The sequence below is a fragment of the Cyprinodon tularosa genome, unplaced genomic scaffold (assembly GCF_016077235.1).
Source record: "Cyprinodon tularosa strain WSP-4 unplaced genomic scaffold, ASM1607723v1 ctg280, whole genome shotgun sequence".
In the NCBI taxonomy this organism is placed as follows: Eukaryota; Metazoa; Chordata; class Actinopteri; order Cyprinodontiformes; family Cyprinodontidae; genus Cyprinodon; species Cyprinodon tularosa.
In genome coordinates this window covers 192,742-201,823 of record NW_024038986.1, presented here as the reverse complement: position 1 = coordinate 201,823, position 9,082 = coordinate 192,742, and the positions used below count along the sequence as shown (strand labels likewise).

General features: G+C 41.7%; 1 long non-coding RNA gene across 1 annotated transcript; it reads right to left on the bottom strand.

Annotated features, from left to right (window-relative positions):
• Positions 1-5,571: 5,571 nt before the first annotated feature.
• LOC119786874 lies at positions 5,572-7,407 on the bottom strand. Its single transcript, XR_005281248.1, has 2 exons — positions 7,214-7,407; positions 5,572-6,073 (listed from the first exon to the last, which is right to left on the bottom strand). It is a non-coding gene; the product is annotated as an uncharacterized LOC119786874 (long non-coding RNA).
• Positions 7,408-9,082: the final 1,675 nt, after the last annotated feature.

Here is a 9,082-nt window from a genome sequence, read left to right as displayed (position 1 = left end):
TTTAAGAGTCATTCCGTTAGCAAATAATCTTTTTTAACTACTCAAATTAAGGGTAAATACACTTAATTTTAGACAGTTTTTTGACAATTTCTGCAGTGCTCATCCAAAGCTGGTGGCGGTGAGGATTAATGTCCAACTTCTTTATACCATTTTATTTTTATTTACAGTCAACGTGAATAAGATCAAATTCTTCAGCAAGTTGGCGAAGAGGGAGCGGAAGATGTCGCATCAGACCCAGACAGAGAGCTCCAAGCTGCCACCTGTTCAGGCCGACCTCATGATCCTAAAGAACACGTGCAGCCCTCAGCCTTCCAGTGCGGTTCAAAACCCCGAAGCGCCAGTAGTGAAGTAATTTCCCTCTGGGATTATTAAAGTATTTCTGATTCTGATAGTGAACGACCAAGAGCACTTGTCAGTTTCACACGGTTTTATTTCTGGTAGTAAGGAGTAGCTAGCCTAGGCTAGTGCTAGCTTAGCATTGCTATGGCTTCTCTCTCTCCCTCCCTTGACTCTTTTCCAACTCTTCCTTCTTCCTCTCCTCTCTCCTGCTCTCTGTGTCAGATGTTCAGTTATTCCTCTGCCTCCTTTAGTGATAATGGGATGTGTAATAAGTGTAGTATTTTTGTAGCTTTGGAGGCGAGGGTGTCAGAGTTAGAATCCAGGCTTTAGGCTGTTGAACATCCAGGAGTTAAAGTAGGCCCCCCACGTAGCTGTCCTCCAAAAGTGCCTGAGCAGCCAGGCGATCGGGTAACTGTACGCAGAATTGGTAGTCATGGATCTCTGCCCACTGGTCACCACCAACCCGTTCACGTTTCTAACCGGTTTTCCCCACTCAGTGACACACCCACTGAGAAGCCCACTCTGGTGATTGGCAGCTCCATAGTCAGAAACGTGACATTAGAGACACCAGGGACCATAGTCAAATGTTTGCAGGGGGGCCAGAACGGGCGACATCAAATCCTACCTGAAACTACTGGCTAAGGATAAGGTTAAATACAGTAAGATTGTTATTCACGCTGGCGGTAATGACACCCGGTTACGCCGATCGGAGGTCACTAAAATTAGTGTTGCTTCGGTGTGTAAGTTTGCCAAAAAAATGTCGGACTCCATACTTATCTCTGGTCCCCTCCCTGATCTGACCAGTGATGATATGTTTAGCCGCATGTCGTCATTCAACCTCTGGTTGTCTAGGTGGTGTCCTGAAAACAACGTGGGCTATATTAATAATTGGCAATTCCACTTTGGCTGGTGCAGCTCTTCTTTCTAGAAATCTGGCCACATTTATTAGTCCTCCAAAACCCTGACCACCCAGGGTGCAGACCAGGAAGCAGAGTTGTAGTTTAACACACATCTCTGCAGCTTCTCTACTGTTACCCACTCTTTACTCCATCCAGATAGTGTCTTGCCCACGACCAAAATCTAATAAATTAGCAAATATTCCCAAAGGAGTAAATCGTGATAATCTAATAAAAATAAAAATAACTCCAATTGGGGAAAAAGTTAAAACGATTAAATGTGATCTGTTTAACATAAGATCTCTTTCCTCTAAATGTCTGCTAGTTAATGACTTGATTTGTGATACATTGACTTATGTTGCCTTACAGAAACCTGGCTGCAGCAAGAGGATTATGTGAGCATTAATGAGGCAACTCCTTCAAGCTTTTTAAATTTTCACATACCCAGAAGTTCTGGGTGAGGAGGAGGAGTAGCAACAATCTTCCGGTCTGACTTACTGATTACTCTCAAGACAGTTAATACCTACAACTCTTTTGAACATTTAACCCTTAATTTCCCTGATCAAAATTTCAAAGCAAGAAAACGTCTTTTTTTTGTAACTTTGTATCGTCCACCAGGTCCTTACTCTGAATTTTTAGATGAGTTTTCAGAGTTCCTTTCTGATTTGGTATTAAATACTGACAGGGTCATCATAGTGGGAGATTTTAACATCCATGCTGACATTGAAGGCGATAGCTCAATAGCAGCCTTTAATGCTATCTTATTCTCATCTTCATACTTTGGATCCGGTGCTGACATATGGCATAGAATGTGAAGAAATAACAGTATTTCCTCACAACCCTGTCCTCTCTGACCACTTTCTAATAACCTTCAGGATTACTTTAACAGAGTTCTACTCCCCCAAAAGAAGGTTCAATTTTAGTAGATCTTTATCAGATAGTGCAGTTATACATTTGAAAGAATCTGCTTCACTTTCTCTCTCCTCTGTGTCGCTGAGCAGTGCTGCAGAGTGCAAAAGCATAGCTTATTCCCCTTCAGAGGTTGATGATTTTGTTGATGGGGTTGCTAGTTCTCTGTGTACTGCCTTAGACAACGCAGCTCCTTTGAAAATGAAACCGTTAAAAATAGAAAGCTGGCTCCTTGGTTTAATGCAGAGCTGCGCACTTTGAAGCAAAATGCTAGGAAACTGGAGAGAAAATATCGCTCCACAGGCCTACGGGAGTCCTTCCAAGTCTGGAAAAATGGTTTACTGCAGTATAAGAGGACCCTTTGTAAAGCAAGAGCAGCATATTTCTCCTCATTAATAGAGGAGAATAAGAATAAGATTTCTAGATTTCTTTTTAATACAGTTGCCAAACTAACCCAGAGCCATAGCTCTGTTGAACCATCCATTCCACCTGCTCTTAGCCTTCAACTTGGATGTTAGATCCAGTTCCAACCAGGTTATTTAAGGAGGTATTCCCTTGGATCTCCTCCTCCATTTTAGATGTGATTAATCTATCTCTGTTACAGGGATATGTACCTAAGGCTTTTAAGGTTGCTGGAATTAAAGGCAGATCTTTTAGTTATCAGGCTCCTCTCCTGTGGAACCAACTACCAGTTTTAGTCCGTGAGGCAGACACCCTGTCTACTTTTAAGACTAGGCTTAAAACTTTACTTTTTGATAAAGCTTATAGTTAGAGTGGCTCAGGTTATCCTGAGCTATCTCTATAATTATGCTGCTATAGGTTTAGACTTCTGGAGGACATAGGGACCCCCATTTCATCATTCTGCTTCATTCTCTCTCTATTCTCCTACTCTAGTTCTAGTTCAATCTTTAACGTTATGCTCTCTCTCCTTTTTCTCAATGTAGCTTTGCCTCGTCTGTTCCTGTTTGGCTGTGACTCCATCCTGGAGAGGAACATCAGCTGTGCTGCTTCCATCAACACCCTCGTTTATAGATGCTGGAGATCGGCCTGTTTTCCAGTGTGGTCCTGTTTCTCTGACCGTGACTGGCTGGATGTGGCCTCTTCATCCTCTAACATGGGAGCTGGCTCAGAACTCGTCTGCCTGGTTGTGTGTTTCCTGGACGGGGCCGCCTTCTACAGCTGCTTTGTGTGTCTCTGCTTCTGAACCCCAGTCGGCCGCGGCAGATGGCCGCTCACACTGAGCCTGGTTCTGCTGGAGGTTTCTTCCTGCAAAAAGGGAGTTTTTCCTCTCCACTGTCGCTACAAGCATGCTTAGTGTGAGGGATTGTATTTGAGTCAATGAGTCAATGCAATCAACTGGTGTTCCAGGACCCAGAGGGGGACACAACAACATAAACGGTACATAGATCTGGCTCAGCTGATTATTCCTGACTGATCAGAGACATGTCTTCACTGAAATGTCTTTTCTGCTCCCAGACATGTCCAAGAGACCCATATGTCACTTCATGATGAAGGACAGCTGCAGGTATGACAGCAACTCTACCACCCTGGCATGAACGGCCCCCCACTACCGCCTAACCACCCTGCCAACCACCACGGCCACTAGGGGACTGCACTTCTCCTCCTCAATTGGTGAATCCAGAGGGAAACCAGGAGCTCCGCCAAACGAAAAGAGAGACTCTGTTTCACTTTTTGAACTTTTGAAACTGAAACAATCCACAGTGAGCTGCTGTCTGAGCTTATTGGACCACCAGACTACAATAAGCTATGAGTAGAATACTGTTTAAAAATGTGTAAAATAAAAATGTAATTGTGCTTTAAACCAGCAATGTCCTTGTTTGCTTCTGTCAGCTGTTTGCCTCATTAAGCCAGAGCGCTGTTCCTCCTGTCACAGCCCGGTTCTACAGCTCAGTCCTGGTGCTGAGATACGAGGCTGCTGGAGTGTTTGCAGCTTTACGAAGCAGCACTACTTGAGTAAATACTATGAATTATTAATGAATTTAAGGTTAAATCAGAAGGATCTCAGATGGTTACTCTGTATATCATCATACAGAAGAATCAACCTATGTATAGTGTTCTCTGAACATTTTCATCTGCTTATTGTTGTCGCCCATATCAATGTCAGTTAACAGGCAATGCTGAAAATGTTAAAAAAATAATAAGAAGTTATTTTCAGCCTCTGTCCGATCAGGTTTACTTTCTTGATGCCGCAGTGAAAGCACTGGCAGACTTTTAGTTGGTCAGGAGACCAAAATCAGGCCGTTACCAGATCTGTTCTGATTACCCATGGAGTAACTGGGCATCCAAGATTCAATTTATTCTGATATCCTGTTAGATCTTCTGAGCCAACGTGTTGGGAGAGTCCATCCGTACCATCTACAGGAGAACTGAAGAGTCTGCCTTCTCTGTTAGAGCCCCCATTACCTGTTCATGCTGGGTATTGCTTGGTTAGGGGAGCATTTCAGGCCAGCAGTGCATGAGGGTGCTGCCCTCCATGCACCACATAGATACTGTTGGCATCCTTTGCTGGATGACCCAGCTGGGATGTTGTGAGGTGGATCTACTCAGTTCCTGGTCCAAAATCTCTGAAACACATTGACAACAGGGACGGATCTTCAGGGGGACCATGGCCCCCCCTACCAGGTGATTTGTTCCCATGTAGATTCAATTCACCACCTCTGGAACCAGCTGTTCTCCTCTAACCTAGAAGGTGGCATCCCACCACCATCCTAATTTGACACTTTAAAGCTAATATATCCCTTTTATATATATATATGCCTTCAATGTTGGGAACTTATGTATATATTCCAATCTAGTGAAAGCTATTATATCACATATAGGAAAATCCCATTTATTGATCATTGCAATGGGAAAAAACAATCAGTGAAACCAAGATGGCTGACACACACAGGGGGAAAAGACCAAACATGTCACCACTCCGACAGAATACCATATTACACCTGCAAAATCTAATTGCAACTATATCTATGCAACTACTTTGGTATTTTGATTTTTTACAGTATAAAAATGCATAAAGTACACTGGAATGGACAGATAAATATTTCTTTGTAGAATATAGAAAGAAACGTTTTTTTTTTTTTTTTCTAATCTCGTTTAACTTTTCTAAGGATGTATAAAAAAATACTTAGTAAAAAGATCCTGTCTGAGTTTATCATAATTGATGCATGAGAGGGATATTAACCAAACACTGGCAACAAGAATACATAATACCATTAAAAACGGTAAGACAGAATGCATGCTCTTTTATAGTTTAATTTTTAGGTTTTTTAGCAGAGTTTGTCTGTGCACTCATCTAGGAAGTCTTCTATGTTATTAGAGATAAAGGTTTACTTATAAAGAACCAATTTACAACCACTTATTTCAAGAACCTTTACCAAAACAAACAGATCATGTTCACATGAATTGAATAAAACCTTTATTATAGTGATAAATAACAGGTAAAGATAGAATGACAGGAAGGATCCTTCAACAAAACCAGACCCAGTAGGGTGGATTTAATATAATTCAGTCTTGTAAAATAGAAGCAAGACCCAGCAGATTTCATTTTAAGGCAATTTGCATGACAGTTTTAATAAAGAGACGTGTAACAGAATTAAAAACATCACAAACATCCAGTTAGATCTAATTTACAACATGGTGAAGATAAATTTAGTTTATTATGGTATTTAGAGAAACGTCTTAAATCCAAAGAAGATCCGCCAATTACATCCATTCATTAATCTTGCAGCAGTCCCTCCTCCTGAGCAATGAAGTGGTGACAGTAGAGAGGAAAACTAGCTTTAAGCAGGAAGGAACCTCCAGCAGCAGCTCCATGTCAGCGCCCATCTACTGCGGCCGAGTGGGTCTTTAACCGGACAGCAGACGTCCAACAGACACAGAGGCTCCGGTCCAAGGAGCAGCTGGCCTCTCTGGAAGAAGAACAGGAGTTAGTGAACGACAGAGATGGGAAGTAACGAAGTACAAATACTTCGTTACTGTACTCAAGTAGATTTTTCTGATATTTTTACTTTACTACTTATTTTTATGGCGACTTTTTACTTCTACTCCTTACATTTTTACACAAATATCTGTACTTTCTACTCCTTACATTTTAAAAAATTGTCTCGTTACTTTTGTTTTGAATCATTTCAGTGGAGTTACCGTTATTATTTTTCATGTCATCAATACCAAATTCAATCTAATTGGATGGGAATCTACGTTGCATTTGACGCACCACTACAAGATGAATCGACAGATTCGGCGGTATTCATTGGCGGCAAATCATTGCAGCTTGGTGGCGGTGGCGTTAGCATAGTAGCATGGACGACGAGATGATTGAAAATGAACACAACGGAGATCTAGTACTATTGGCAGACATCCATTTAAAATGTAGGCAACGGCATGAAAAAAGTGGTTTCTACTTTTACTTTTATACTTTAAGTAAATTTACAAGCCTGTACTTTGTTACTTTTACTTGAGTAAAGAAGTTTAATCAGTACTTTCACTTTTACCGGAGTATTTTTTAACACAAGTATCTGTACTTTTACTCAAGTATGGAAAATGAGTACTTTTACCATCTCTGGTGAACGAACACGCTAGTCTGTAAAATTTAAACGCATTAACACTGGGAGAGGTGTAACTTTAACCAATAGAAGAGGAAAACACGCAGGGAGAACCAAAAGTTAACAGCAGTGATAACTGTAGACAATGGATGCTTGGAGAAAATGCCTGAAAATGCTGCATTTGTTGGAGTCTACAGTCGGTTTCATCAGGGTCGTTTCTCTGCTTTAATAAGTTCTAAAAACCCTTCAGAGATCAACCAGGGGGAAATTCTCCCATATCGGATCAGAAGCTGCTTCTTAACTGTGGTCTAATGGAAAAGTCAGAACTTCTGGTTCTGGTAAAGTTTGGTTACAGAGATGAACATCCATTCATGACGGAAAGATAAGGATTAAAGGTTAGACCACCTTGATGGGATGGTTGAAGCTTTTGAATCTGTTTGTTCTGGATCTGTTTTTAGTATTTTCACCAATTCTGATGAATATCTGGAAGCAATAAAGGTTTGTTACCTTCTTTTACTGGGTGTAGCAGATTGATGGTTTAGCTGCAGGGTCTTTATTCAGTCCAGGACTCCAGAATGTTGGAGAGACTGGGAAGCTCCTCACCACCCTGGATGTCCCGCTTCCTCACAGGACTTCTGCTTTTGGACGTCCACAGTGTCTGAACATAACATGAAAAACTAAGTGAGGCCACCTGAAATGTTAACTTTATATTAAAATGATGGATTATTGTTGCTCCTTACTGAACATGCTCTCTTTGTGAAGGTCAGCAGCTCGGCTTTGGTCGCTGTAGATCTCATCAGCATCTTCTGATGGCCCAAAGCCTGTAGAGGCTCGGTTAAACATGGGATTTAAAAAGCACAGAAGAGGTCCACTACGGTCAGAACCGGCCTAGATCATATGGAGAGTATTTCTGCAGATTGTTCTTTGCCTCAAACTAGGCCTGAATACTAACTGACCAGAGGAACATCTAGAACCAGATCAATTCACAGCTGAAAGCTGTTTCTAACTGGTTCACCTGTTTTCAACCAGGATTTATTTCTTTTTGTGTGTTTTCATTTATGTATATGTTAATTTGCCTCCTTTCTGTGTTTCTTCTTGTCAAACTTTGTTGTTAAATCATTGCTTGGATTGTTTGGGTTTCCTTTCCTTTAGCTAGGAGATAGTCCAGCTCTGACATCAGGTGTAGAGCATGTTAGATTGTTTCTGCCTCAACCAGCTCTCATGTTTCACACCTTTTATGAACTATTAGCATGTCTCCAGTCGCCGCACAGTTTGTGCTAAAGGAAAATTCTTAACTTAAATCAAAATCTAGCAGCGGGGTAAAGAAAAGCCACGGTGCAAGACGCTACCTAATGCATCCCTACACCTGCCAGATATAAACACAATCATTAAATTATATCTAGATGTGACTGCTTCCAGTCTTTCAGCCTTTCCACCTCAAATCGTCATCAAATCAGTGAGAAAATACATCAAGCTTCTCCTACAAGATGATAAAGGGTTTGGTTCTGCTGCTTAATCCTCAACTTCTCTTCATTGTGAGAAGCTGTTGAAGGAGTTACAGTACGGTTCTTGATGAAATTCCTCTTTTCAAAAATCCCTCTCACAACAAGACCTCTTCCCAGGGGGCTCCTCTTCATCATCTTCTTCTCTTGTCGTCCTACTGGAGACACAGCCGGTCCCTCCATGTCACTGGTCTTCTTGGCCCTCCGGGGACTCCTCTGGCTGCTTGTGGTTCCATGGGAGTCTGAAGTCGGGGGGGAATCCTCAGGGTGAACCGAAGAGGGAGTGAAAGGAGGACATCGTCTTCATCATCTTCTTCCTCAGAGCTCACAGTATCATACCTGGTGAACTCACTAGACACCTCAAGAGACTCACCGGGAAAGCACCCAACATCCTCATCCTCAAACTCCTGTATTCCCACCTCCTCATACTCCTGCAACACCACTGCTTAAACCTCTACCTCCTCCTCATCAGTAAAATCTTCCTCATCACTGGAGTACAGTTCTATGAGAATATTAAAATGGAAACAACCTAATCCTGGATCCAGAACCAGGCCTCTGGGTCAGGATCAGATGGAAGCGGAGCGTCTGGGGCAGTGAGGAAAAAAATCATTAGACCAGAAACATTAATTAAGGAACCGTAAATCAGAAAACTCAATGCTTTATTTGAGGTTGCTGGATGTGCCTGTGTGAGTTTGTCAGGTTTAAGTAGATTTGATCAATAAGAACAATCTGTGAGCTAAAACTACTCATTAAAAAAAACAAACAATGCGGGTGGCCCCTTCCTCAGTGCATCCTAGAGTAGAAATAAAGACCTTAATCAAAGATGGGAACTAACGAAGTACAAATACTTCATTACTGTACTCAAGTAGATTTT